This window comes from Rousettus aegyptiacus, unplaced genomic scaffold (genome assembly GCF_014176215.1).
Source record: "Rousettus aegyptiacus isolate mRouAeg1 unplaced genomic scaffold, mRouAeg1.p scaffold_m13_p_14, whole genome shotgun sequence".
NCBI classification, from domain to species: Eukaryota; Metazoa; Chordata; class Mammalia; order Chiroptera; family Pteropodidae; genus Rousettus; species Rousettus aegyptiacus.
Window position 1 is genome coordinate 26,191,830 of NW_023416289.1, and position 13,478 is coordinate 26,205,307.

The following is a 13,478-nucleotide window of genomic DNA, read 5'->3' on the forward strand; positions in this document are numbered from 1 at the left end:
CAGATACTGACATTAGGTTATCAAGTGGATACTGGAATCTAGTTTCCAATTCCTAAAAGCCAGTGTCAAGTCTTCAAGAACTTCATACCTCAATAATCTTATTTTTCTTTGGACTATTAGCTTTTATAATAAAAAAAAAATTTTTTTACTAATTAACTGCTTAATTCACCCTGTAATACTTTTTCTCTTCCACATTTCATTGCAAATTCTATGGTCTCTTCTCTATATAATAATTATATAACACCATTTTCTATAGAAAAAGAACCAAAAAATCTAGTCTTTCCCCTAGTAGCATTGATAGAAACTTGCTCTGTATTACTGAGAGTTTAGAAACATTTTTTTCACAATTACGACATATTTCATTATTGAAAAAACTCGTGTAAATTTTGAAAATTGTTATTAAATTTAAGAATATCTCTATCAAGCTTCTGTTGATAGATAGATGATAGATAAATAGATAGATAAATAGATAGATAGATAGATAGATAGATAGATAGATAGATAGATAGACAGATAGATAGATAAATAGATAGATAAATAGATAGATAGATAGATAGACAGACAGACAGACAGACAGATAGATAGATAGATAGAGCAAGCTATTCAATTTCAAATATTCTTGTGTAAAGACTAATCTTTAAGTCAATGACACTTGTTAACCACGTCATCCACATCTTTGTTTTAAGGCATATTAAGAGTTTTATATTGTCATTATTGATGTATGTATGGCCGATCAAATCTCAAGAAATTTAAATCTTTACCAATGAGTTCATTATGATTCACTTCTCTTCGTTAGTAAGTTTATCAAACAACTAAGGAACTATATAATTTCATGTATAAGATATTTTTCTTCTAACGAATTATCTAATGCAGAATAATGTCAGGATAACATCTATTTTTTTCATTCCTTAACTTTATCACTTTTGTTTTGTATTCCATTAATTTTTTTACTAACAATTTTATTGAGATATAATTCACATAACATAAAATTCATCTTTTAAAACATCCACTTCATTGACTTTTAGTATATTCACAGAGTTGCGAAATCAACACCACGGTCTAATTTCAGAACATTTTCATTACCCCAAAGGAACCGCCATGCCCATTAGCAGCCACTCCCCAGCCTTTTCCCCCATAACCCCTAGCAACTACTAATCCTCTTTGTGTTCCAGGGAACTTGCTTATTCTGAAATTTTTATACAAATGGAATGAAGAAAGATGTGGCCTTTTGTGACTTGTTTCCTTCATTTAGCATAACGTTTTCAAGTTTCCTCCACACTGTAGCACATATCAGTACTTCATTCCTTTTTATGGCTGAATAATTCTCCATTACATGCATATACCACAATTTGTTTATCCATTCATGCATTGATGGACATTTGGACTATTTCAACTTTTTGGCTATTGTGAATAATGCTGTTATGGACATTAATGTACAATTTGTTAAGTTAAGTTTTTATATGAATTTTCTCTTAATTTCTCAGTAGTTAGAATGAAAAGGAAGTTACCCACAGTATTGCTCCAAATTTAGGAGTCTATAATCTCTCACTTGTTTTATTGAAACATTCCAAAATATCTTTCTAAATTACAATTAATTAATAATATGGTTCACTCGAGATTTACTGACTTCTTTTTAGTAAAAAAGTACACAACTACTGAGTGATTTTATTCTCTGTAAGCCAAACACAAAACTCAAATCAAGAAATAGAACTTGATCAGCAGCTCAGAAGCTTCCTAAAAACCCCTCCCACCCACCACTGCATAGAAGTGTATTGCTTAATTTTACAAATTTGGGAGTTTCCTTGTTATTTCCCTGTTGCTGATATCTAGCTTAATGATACTTTTTGAGACTTGTTTATCAGCATGTGATAAATTTTGGTAAGAGGTCCATGTGCACTCAAAAAGAATGTGAATTCAACAGTTGTTTAATATTCTTGTTCAAATCTATATATTTTATAATCATACTCTATCAGTTACTGAAAGAGTAGATATGGTGTTATTAGAGGTATATCTATTTCTTTTGTTATATCAGATTTTCTTTGAATATTTGAAGTTGTGCTATTAAGTACATACAAATTTAAAATCATTCTGTTTTCCTGATCCAAGGAACCCTTATTATTACAAAACTTACCTCTTTATCTCTTAAACTGCTTTTTGTGTTCACACTTATCTCAACTGGTATTAGGATAACAACTCCAGGTATCTTTTGGTTACTGTCATCATGGTATATTTCTTTCCATCCTTCTCTCAAGTTTTCTGTAATTTTGTATTTAGAATGTGTCTCATAAGCAGCGTATGTTTGGGTTTTTTATTTTTTTAATCAATTCTGATAATCCTAGTCTTCTCACTTGGATTATTTTGTCCACTTAAATTTAAAGCAAGTATCATATGTTCGGGTTTAAATCTACCAATCCTGATATTTGTTTTCTATTTGTTACATCTTTTATATATTTTTCTCTCATTGCTTACCTCTTTCTGAATTAATCAAGTGTTTTTGTCATTTTATATCCTTGTCTAATAACTTATTTGTTATACTTCATTTTCATATTCTTATAGTAGTTTCTCAGCAATTGAAATATACATCTTTGACTTATGGAACCTAATGTAAATGCATCTTTATCACTTCCCGGCTACTGCAAGGACATTAGAACATTTGAACTCACTCTATCTCTGTTGTCCTTTTCATTTTAAAAATAGTGCAGGTGTATTGTTGATAAATTGTCCCATTTATTGTTTTTCTAAAAAATTTTTTTGAATTATATTTACACTGGATACGGAATCTCATTTGACAGGTCCGCGCTTGCAGCACTTTAAAGATGCCATTTCACTGACTTCTGACATCTATTAATGTTTGTTGAAAGGTCAGCTGTCAGGATTACTTTCTTCTCCATTAAAATAGATGTGGCTCTTTTCTCTGGCTGATTTTAATATTTATTTGTATTTGCTTTTCGACAGTTTTACTATGGCATGCTGAGATATGGTTTAATTTGTATTTAATCATACTTTTTCCTTAAGCATCTCAGTTCATAACATACCTTTTCAAATATTTCTTCTAATCCATTTTCTCCCCTTTTTAGACTCTATTATATTTATGTATAAATTTTCTATCCATTGACTTTTTTTCAGCTCACCAATCCTCTCTTCTACTATGTTTAGTCTACTATTATACTCATCTATTGATTACTTATACCACTTATTATGTTTAAAATATAATTTCAGTCTACATCCATGCCACCCTGAACATGCCTGATCTCATTGGATCTCAGAAGCTAAGCAGGGTCGGGCCTGGTTAGTACTTGGATGGGAGACCACCTAGGAATACCAGGTGCTGTAGGCGTTAAAAAATATTTTAAAATAAAAATAATAATTTATAAATAAGTAAATAAATAAATATAATTTCAATTTATCTTATAGGTTAAAATTCTCTGCTAAAGTTTTCCATTTTATCTATTTTTTAAATATATTACTCAGACTTATTTTAAATGTGATGTCTGATAACTTTAGCATCTAGATCACTTCTAAATCTATCTCTATTTTTATTATTTTTCTCTTGATTTTTGGTCATTTGCTATGGTCCCTTGGCATGCCTAGAAATTTTTAAATATAATCATAAATAACAAATTAGAAAATAGAGATAATTTGGGACTCTGGCTGAAGCTATATTCTTCCATAAAAAAAAAAATTACTTTTGTTTTCTGTAAACTGATGAGTAGAAAAAGATGACTTTAAATTAGTCTGGGATTGACTTGGTTCATAGCTGGGTTTCAGTCTTTTATGAGAGCTCATCTCCTTACCCTGGTTCCCCTAACTTCTTGGGTGCAGACCTTCTGGGGTCCTCACTGAGAGTCTAGTATGTTTACAAGGGCTCTTTTGCTTCAAAGGCCCTGAATTTCAGTGGTTGTCTTCTGAGCCCCATGAAACTCCTGAAAGCTCTGCTCAGCTTCATGGTCTCTTAAGCCAGTAGCTTCTGTTAAGATTCTGAGCCTCTCGTCCCTGTGCCCTTACAATTTAGAAAATGCCTTACGGGCATTTCTTGGCTTCACTTCAGTGAACTTCTCTTTTCTGCAGAACCTCAGACCCTCAAGTTCTAGCTGCCTTGGTTGTTCTTTAGTGCTTTCAGATAGGTGAGGTTTTTGTGTTAAGTGCATATTCTTGAGTTATTTTAGATATGAGGGATGGTCTAGGATAAGCTTGCCCAAATTACCATAAACAAAGAAAAAATCTGAATTAATTTTTTAATCTAGAGTATCAGGGAAAAGCAGTAGACATTGTGGGAATGGAATTCACTGTGTCAAAAAACCTCATAGTATTTTCATTAAAAATATGCATTGAGGAAAAGTATATAATTAAATGGTCTACCCACTCTTATACCATTGCTTAAAAATCAACTCATCTTAGTAAAAGGGTTAAGAAAATTTTTGTGTCTCCTCCTTGATAACGATGATCAAGTGACTCTTCTCCAAGATAACTGAACGACATAATTAGAGGCAAGCTTTGGTTTCTGATTCCCTCACTCTTGAGTTGACCTGAATATCTGGAGTTTTCTAACTCTTTTGGATCTCTGCATTTGTTTTTGGTAGTTTGGCTGTTCCAGGTATGAAGTTAAGAAATGTACTTTTGTGTGCCATTCTTTTACCAAAAGTCTAATTGAAGTGAACATATTTATCCACTCCTGCAGGGTGCCATGAAATACATTTGAGTGCTTTAAATTAAATTCTTCTACCTCCATAAGAGCTTATTTCCCTTAGGAGAGCCTTTTAAATTCAGATGTGCCTATGTCTAAACACTGACCACATAATTACACATTCTGCTTGTTCAATAGAGATTAATCCAGAAAGCCAACCACATATGTCTTAGAAAATCGAACCCAGTTCAATTACCTGACTCAAGTGACTTTTCAGGAGGGTGGAGCCCAAGACATTTTAACAACCAGATAAATCTTTAAAGATGATTAAACGTTATTCCAAATAGTCCAGTCTCCCTTTTTCTATGAAGCTTTTTATAGCCATAATGGTGAAATATGTGTTTTTTTTTTTCTGTGATGCTGTTAAATCATTTATCTGACAGTTTTCTATGTCACTGAAGTTTTAGATTAAACCAAACATACACTACTGAGACCTTTATCCCATGCTTTGTGCAGTGATGAGGGAATGCCAATATGTGAAGAAATGAAATATTTGGAGAGAATAGAACAGTATAATTTCAATGCACGGGTACCACCAATTTCCAGTTATACAAACAGTAACATTGCCCATGATTACATCAATTCCTGGTCCATCTGTGCCCAAGACACTACCTTGTCAAAGTATGCTAGGAGCCATCTATTGTAAATTCATTCCCAACTTCTCATTATATAACAGAAGATGGGTTAGCTGCGAAACAGCCAACACCCACATTTCCCATTTATCTTGACTTCAAAGGGATGAGTTCATTGCTTTCTTCTACTGCACCAAGGTCATAGAAAAACATGAAATCATCAATTAAATCTCCTAGTGTTCAAATTTTAGAGGTACTTGAAACAGCAGGTCTATAGCTGGATTTCCTGACTAAGAGAGAGGGAAGGGAAACATTTGTACAAATATAAGCAGTGCTCTATAAATAGAAGCCAAATGGGATTCTTCCAGCTAAGGAAATAGGTAGTGGGTGCATTCCCAGATGTAACAGTTTCATGAACAGTAGGGTGAGAAATTTTGCTTAGTTGAAAATGCCTGTGACAATTATAAAATGTGTGTGTGATGTCAAAACATCTGGGTTATTTTAAGTGAAAAAAAAAATATATAACCTTTGACTGGTTCTTCAAATCTCTTGTAGAGGTAGACTGGACAGCCAGATGATTTATTGCATTAATCACTCCTTCATAATTATATTTGTGGTGCGTTGATCCCCATCGTTCCTGTGTGAACCTCTATGTAAAATCTGTGCCTCTGATAACCCTCTGCTTATGCTTAGAGGGGCAGCAGCAGCTCAATGACAATAAAAGCAGTCTTTTAGTACAGCTGGAAGTCTCACCACCAAGCCACTCCAGAGCACAGTGGCCTCTGAAGACTTCGTCCATCTGCTTCTATTCAAAGACAATATCCTCACACTAAGAGCAACAACCACGAAGCTATAAAACATCTATTTTTCTAACTCTAAGGATGTAACCTTACTATACTTCCATAATGCAACTTGCAAAATGAGAACTTGAGTTCAAAAATAGAAAGCCAAAAACAACAAAAATTGAGTATATTGGAAAATAAAATGTCCAAGCCTACACTGCACCTGGAAATCATTTTGTACTGAGCAACGTTAGAAATAAGATCACTGGGTCTTATATGCGGATGGTCTTAAACACTCTTCACCTGGTCACAGCCGACTTTCACCTCAGGCCACATGAAGTTCTACTTATTCCCTAATATGCCAAGCTTTAGATGCCTTGACACCATAGTACATTCCTTTCCTTTCTCCCTGGAATGCCTTTCTCTTCTTTTGTGCCTGGAAAACTCCAATTTATCCTTCAGTGTGTAATTTATAAATCCTTCCCCAGGCTGTTGCTTCTTTCTCCTTGTTCCTACGCACACTAGGCATCCCCTGGCATAGTATTATCACACTGCCTCTCAATCATGTACTCATACTATATCTCCCCAATGCCATTTGAATGCTTGATATTTAGGGGCATGTCCTTTTCATCACTGCCTCTAGGGCCAAGTAAAGGAGTGACTATCAAATGTTTAATTAGAGATGAATTTATTGTTCATTCATCAAATACTCCAGCCCGTTGTGTCTCAGTTTCTGTATTATTCTATTTCATATTATATACAGTGTTAACATGTATACCATTATATGTTGTTATATAATATTCTGTCATATTTTCTGTTGTAATATTTACGCATCCTAATGTGTACATATTTTATTCTAACATACAATATGTAATATTCACCTTCTAATGTGCCATATAATTAAGTTATTTATTCATTTATTGTCCTCTCCACAAATTAGAATGTTAGCTCCATGAGAAAAGAAACTCTGTCTCTTTCATTCCTTACTCTGGTCCAAGCACCCAGCCCGACATGTAATATATGACCAAATAATGAGTGAGTGAGTAAATAAATTACAAAGGAAATGTTTGACAGTAAGCAGCAGAAGCTATTGAAACTTTAAAGAGTCATGTTGTTGAAAGAGACTTGAGACTTGAGAAAGAATCTCGTCCAACCCACTGTCATCTCATCTAGAGATGAGAGACACCACCCAAGGTAGATAGCAGATCCAAGGCCAGTCTCATTGTGACACAAAATGCTGCTGCCAGTGAAAAATCAATATAACACAGAAGTCACAAGTGATCGTGAGGTATATCACTTCACTGTGGTGCACCAACAGCCAAGAGGGTTGGAGTTAAATTTCTTTCCAGAACTAAATAAATGAATCTATATAAACTGTACAGAGCCCTAAATCTACTTCCCCGCCAGCTAAGTAAAAAAAAAAAAAAAAAGAAAGAAAGAAAGAAAAGGAAGAAAACTCAGTGTTAATACTACCTAAAGGAATCATTAGAGTGGAGACAGGCTCAACTTATTCTACGAACTTAAAAACAGAAAAGAAAGAAAACATGCCACAGCTTCAGAATTCTGTATGGATTTATTCTTCTAAATGTGATTAATCAGAACAATCTAGAATTGATTTTCATATATCCATTGGTTTCCAAACTGAATTCTACTTCAGTTACAGACTGAATATCTTTTCCCAATGTTGGCAGCATTTTATTTTGCTGTTGACCCACCCATATCTGAGAAGACAGGAACTTATGAGAAGTATCTTCTTCAGCCCGTCTTACCTGAATGCACCTATACCTGTATGTTGCACATCATAACACTATACTGTTGCTTTCCAAAGTTCACTCGTTTGTTCATTCATTCACTGGCCCAGCCATCAGACAAGAATTCCCTGCTTCCTCTTTGCCGGGCACTGTGCTAGGTTGGGATGCAGTGTGCTGAGCGTGAGAAGCATGGCCCCTGACCTCATGAAGTTATAGTCTAAACTGGAGACAACCAACCAGCAAATAGCCAGAGATGTCCTCTAGTGACAAGATGGAATGAAGCGAATACCCCAGGTGGGGACAATGTGGCACCTCCTGCGGAGTTCAGGGAGGTCTCCTCTGACGAGGTGACATTTACAATGGCTGTTAGTGTTCTAGGGCTGCTGTAACAAAGTACCACACACTGTGTGGCTTGAACAACATACACTTCTTCTCTCACAGTTCCGGGAGCCGAAAGCCCATAATCAAAATGTCTGCAGGAGAATCTCTTCATGCCCGTCTCTTAGCTTCTGGTGGTTTACTGGAAATCTGTGGCATTCGTAGGCTTGTAGGCGCGTCACCTGATCTCTGCCCTTGTCTTCGCATGGTGTTCTCCCTGTGTGTATGTCTGTGTCTAAATTTCCCCCTTTCGTAAGGACACTAGTCATGTCAGATTAGAGCCTATTCTAATACCTTATTTTAATACCTTTAAAATAATACCCTTATCTTTACCTTTACCTCTAATACCTTTACCTCTGTAAAGACCCTATTTCCAGGTAAGGTCACATTCTGAGATACTGCCAGTTAGGATTCCAACATATCTTTTAGAGAAGACACAATTCAACCCATAACAGGAAGACTTTGGAGGATTCAGAGGGTCCATGTGAGGACCCCCAAGGATGGGAGAGCATGTCTTGCTTGAGAAAATGAGAGCCATCAGTGTGGCTGGGGCAGCATGAGACAGGATGAGGGATGGCGAAGGCCAGATTGTGCGGACAAGACAAGGAGGCTGGATTTACTCAAAGGACGGTTGGAAGACATTGGTGGGCACTACAAAGGGGAGAGCAGGGGTTCCCAACCCCCAGGCCATGGGCTGGTACCAGTCTATGACCTGTTAGAAATGGAGCCTATAGCATGAGGTGAGCAGCGGGTGAGCAAGCGAAGCTTCATCTGTATTTGCAGCCGCTCCCCAGCACCAGCATCACCGCCTCAGCTCCACTTCAAATGATCAGGTATTAGATTCTCATAGGAGCACCGGGCCCTGGCGCCAAAAGGTTGGGGACCACTGGGGTAGAGAATAACCTTCCTAGACTTAGCACCCCCATGCTGCTCCAGAATATTGTTGTTCAATACAGGTGAATCACTGGTCAGATTCCTGGGGATGATGGCACCAGTAACGTGTGACCCTCCCACCTGTATCCTTCACAGAATTGGGAATAATATCAACAGCAGGAAATCATCATTAGCAGACATTTGCTTACTCATTTTTAAAATTATGATGACCTTCCACATTGCACATAATGTCACCTAATACCACAACAGTCCAGTGAGGAGCGTCTGGTTGTCATCCCCATGCAGATGAGAAAGCTGTGGCTTAGCAGGCTGATTCCTTCCCCGAAGTCACAGGGAACTAGAGTTTGAGATTCTGAAGTGTGCGTCTCCTTTTTTCTTGCAAATTCAAAGAGGTGTCTTTCTTTAAATGTAGCAACTGCCCCCAAGAACAAAAGCAAGTGCATAATGAGTTCTTATCAAAGACGAGACTGGTCATTCTATAAAAAGTTCTGTTTGTGCAATACTCCTGGACCTGCTCTTCTGTTCTCTTGGTCATTAAATAAATATCCAGAAGCCAGTGCAAACATCTAAAAGCACTGGCTTCGTGCCAGGGAGGGTGTAAGAGCTTTACATACAGTCTGTCCTTCACTTCTCCTGCCAACCCCGAGATAGGCGCTATTATTGTCTTACCCATTTCATGCGTGTGGAGGCTGAGGCTCAGAGAGCTGAAGAACTTGCCAAGATTCTAGATCTCATGCTTTTAACCCTGCACTAAGCTACTTCTGCACCAAGAAAGGCTTAACAACTTAGCAGCTCAGTGCCAGACCCAATTCTTAGAGCATTTCTGCCTGATGCAGTCAGAATCAGCTGTTATATTCCTACTCCATGGTCCTGCCCTGTGGGTCAGCTCTCTGGGCCTCCCTGCCAGGGCTCACAGAACAGGTATTTAGTTTTTCTTATTATACTTGTGCACCGGGAGCTTGCTCAAGAGCTGGGTTTATAACCTCCAGTCTCAGCTCTCCTTGAACTTTCTGAACTTCAACTACTGCCTTCCACTTCCCTGTTGCTTCACCTGCCTCTCTGTTCAGATCTGGACAGTATTTTGTGCAAGGCCTGGATATAACTGCAGCAATCAGAGAGATTGCTCACCAGGACAAGCCTAAGCTATTCTTTCCCGCCACGATTTCTTCAGTTTGAAAAAAAAGGGGAGTGGTCTTTTAATAGTCAGTGGATTTGATTAGCAGGTTTATATCTTTATTTTGATAGGCCCAGTGGGCAAATCTAATGATCATTTCTTACGAGTAAAGTCTGAAAAATATTTTCATTCATAAAACCAACTTTTTTAAGCTAACAGTTATTAAGTGCTTATCTGTGAGGCACTGTTCGAAATGCGGTAGGCATCTTAACTCATTTAATTCTCAGCAGCCCTATTACATAAGTAATCTTATCATTTCCATTTCACAGATGAGGAAACTAAGACATAGGGAAGTTAGAGAACATGCTTGATGTTACAGGGCGATGAGGCAGAGACGCCAACTCAGGGCATCTGGTTCCAGAGCCCAGCTCCCAACTGCTACACTGTACTCACCTTCTGAGTTTCTTCACATTGCCCTGACTCTATGGCAGCGGTCCCCAACCTTTTTGGCACCAAGGACCAGTGCTCCTAATGCCTGACAATCTGAGGTAGAGCTGAGGCAGTGATGCTAGCGCTGGGCAGTGGCTTCAAATATAGATGAAGCTTTGCTCAGTCGCCTGCTGCTCACCTCCTGCTGCGCAGTTCAGATTTTTAACAGGCCACGGACTGTGGCCCGGGGGTTAGGGACCCCTGCTCTATGGGGTTCAGAAATGAAAGGGGGCAGGCCCCTGACAAGCTAACCTTTTGTTAAGAGACCTGACAATCAAGTCGAATAACCTATGTTGAACATGGCAACATTCTTGAAAACACATTGATATTTCTACTATATAGACGTTCGTGTGCATATCTAATTCAAAATCGAGCTGCACGGCTGTCAATAGCTTATAATGGTACACCAATTATTAGATCTCCATTGAAATCCAGGTTTTACTCACTGGAGAATTCAGGGAAAGACCTATAAAGCAAGAAAAACTTTGGTTCATTAACTAGGGTCATTTTTATACTAGTCTGCTATCTCTGATAACAATTTTTAAATCTTTTAGATTTATGACTGTCGTTACCGCCGTTTCATAATCATTAGTGAGATAATGTGCTTCTTCAAGTTCACCAGTCTTTGTGCATTTGATATACTTGTTCTGAGTTAGCAGGGTTGAAAGTGGCCTCAGCTCTTTCATTCATGCACTTAGCGCATGCTTATCTAACACAGGCAGTGAGCTGAAGGCTGGAGATTTAAGTAAGATGAGCAAGTCCTTGTCTTCTTGAGACTTAGCAAAGAGGACAGATATTAAAGTATTGCCAGAGGGATGTATCCCACAGGTAAATTCAGAACTTCAGCAACATGACCTAAGAAAAACAGACCTAGTCTGGGGTATAGGAAGGTGAGGTCACGAAGTAATTTCTCAGCCTTTAAGTCTTGGCTTTGCTGAATGACATGAGGAGAGGTGGTGCTAGGATGGCTCATCCCGGGCAGAGCACACAGCATGTGTAAGTGCCCTGAGTCACACGAGAGGTGTTTGAGGGCCTGAGAGGAGGAGCTGGGGCTAGCCTGTACGCCACAAACACGAGGATGAGTGGGCGAGGCGGCCCACCTTCTGTGAGTCTGTTCCTTCAGTGACAGGCTTCAGGAAGCTATGCAGTTCCCTGAAGCTTCTCCTAATATTCCAGTCAGAATTAACTGTCTCTCTATGACCTGTGCTTCCTGCCTCAATCAAAGTATTCTTCCCGGCACACAATGGATCAGCATTCTAGGGAGGCATCCATTTCTGCCTCCTCTAGACTGGAGCTCCCTGAGGGCAGACACAGCTTCATTTGTCACAATCTCCCCCTTCAGTCACAGAGTGGTGTACACAGAGGGAGCACAAAGAATATTTGCTGCATTAAATCAAATCTAACAGCACTCTTTCCCGACAGCTCTGCAAATAGGAACAGATGCCTTTGCTAATCGCCCCTGGATGCATGGTTTAACACAGGTTCAATTCAGCACTGTGAATCTATATATCACAGCCAGAACTGGTTAGCTGTCTGGTTTACAACAGCCAAGCACTGGCCTCCCACATGATGGGCACTGGGCCCTGTCGCTCAGAGGAAAGCCTCAACAAACCCCAGAGAACCGAATTGACTGCTTGTACCAGCCTCGTATAATGTTGTTCAAAATATCTTTTTTCCCTTTGGCTCTGGGAAATTGAAAACACAAATCAGTTAGAGTAAAGATGAGACTAGAGGCTCAGTCTTCCTCAAGAAAATCTGCTTATAGTTTCTCCAGAGATGAAGAACCTCTGCTTTCACTCATTTTGCTGTTGAAGGCAGAAACCCATTTTGAACTAGCATGAGCAAATCCTGGAATACATAGGTGCTCATCACAGGGCGTTACACTGATGCTCGTCAGTGGGGAATGCCTTGGTACTCATCACTGGTCATTGGGTTTGTACTCATCACTGGTCATTGGGTTTGTACTCATCACTGGTCATTGGGTTTGTACTTGCCTGAACAATACATTGGGACTTGTCACTGAGGAAGGCTAAGGGCTTTCCGGCTTCGAATGTGGCTGCCTCCAGGATTCTGATAGCTTTATCAGATTGCTGTCTATATTCCGCTCCCTCTCTTGGTTCTACTTGTCTCTCAGTGTTGGCTTTATTCTCCTCGTGGCAGGAAAGACGGCCTCTGGTAGTCCTAAGCTCATGTCCCCATGGCTTATGTACAGAAGAAGACACACATTCCCCGTTTGCCCAGATTCAAATACTAACTTCATAGGAAGACCCTGATTGACTTTACTGGGTCACAAGGCCACCTCAGACCAGACACTGAGCACCAGGGAATGATGAAATGATTGGCCCACACCTGATCTGAGGAAGAAAAAGTGAGGCCTATGTTAACCGCAACAACGGGACCCCACGGGATAAGGTGAGATGCTTCCCAAAGAAGGGGATGCCCACTGACTGAAGCAACATTTTCATCTATTCCAGAACTTTTTGAAAGCAAATCAATTACCTTAGCCTGGTCATCATAAGCAGAGGTGCAAGGGGGCACCTTCCACCAGCCTTGCAAAAGTTGATTACGCCCATCTCTTCCCAGTTCTGTGCGTGGTGACATCACGTTGGTAGCTTGAAATCAGCCATGATGGGGGTATTTACAGCACAGAAGTTGGCACAAGCTACAAATCAGGACTTTTTTCCCCTCCTTAAGATTCAGTTGTTAAATATTTACCAGAGCACCACTGTGTGTAAATTATCGTTTTCCCTAGTTCTCACCTAAATAAAATGTGTGTGTGCATATTGTGTACTTTAAGCCAAAATAGATGAGCCC

The 13,478-nt window shown here is 38.8% G+C and overlaps 1 protein-coding gene and 1 non-coding gene across 4 annotated transcripts in view; both read left to right on the forward strand.

The window, feature by feature from the left end:
• Positions 1-13,478, forward strand: part of CDH13 (cadherin 13) — a 1,315,977-nt gene that overhangs the window by 1,191,382 nt on the left and 111,117 nt on the right. The window lies entirely within an intron of this gene.
• Positions 3,219-3,337, forward strand: LOC118611662. Its single transcript, XR_004954536.1, has one exon. It is a non-coding gene; the product is annotated as a 5S ribosomal RNA (ribosomal RNA).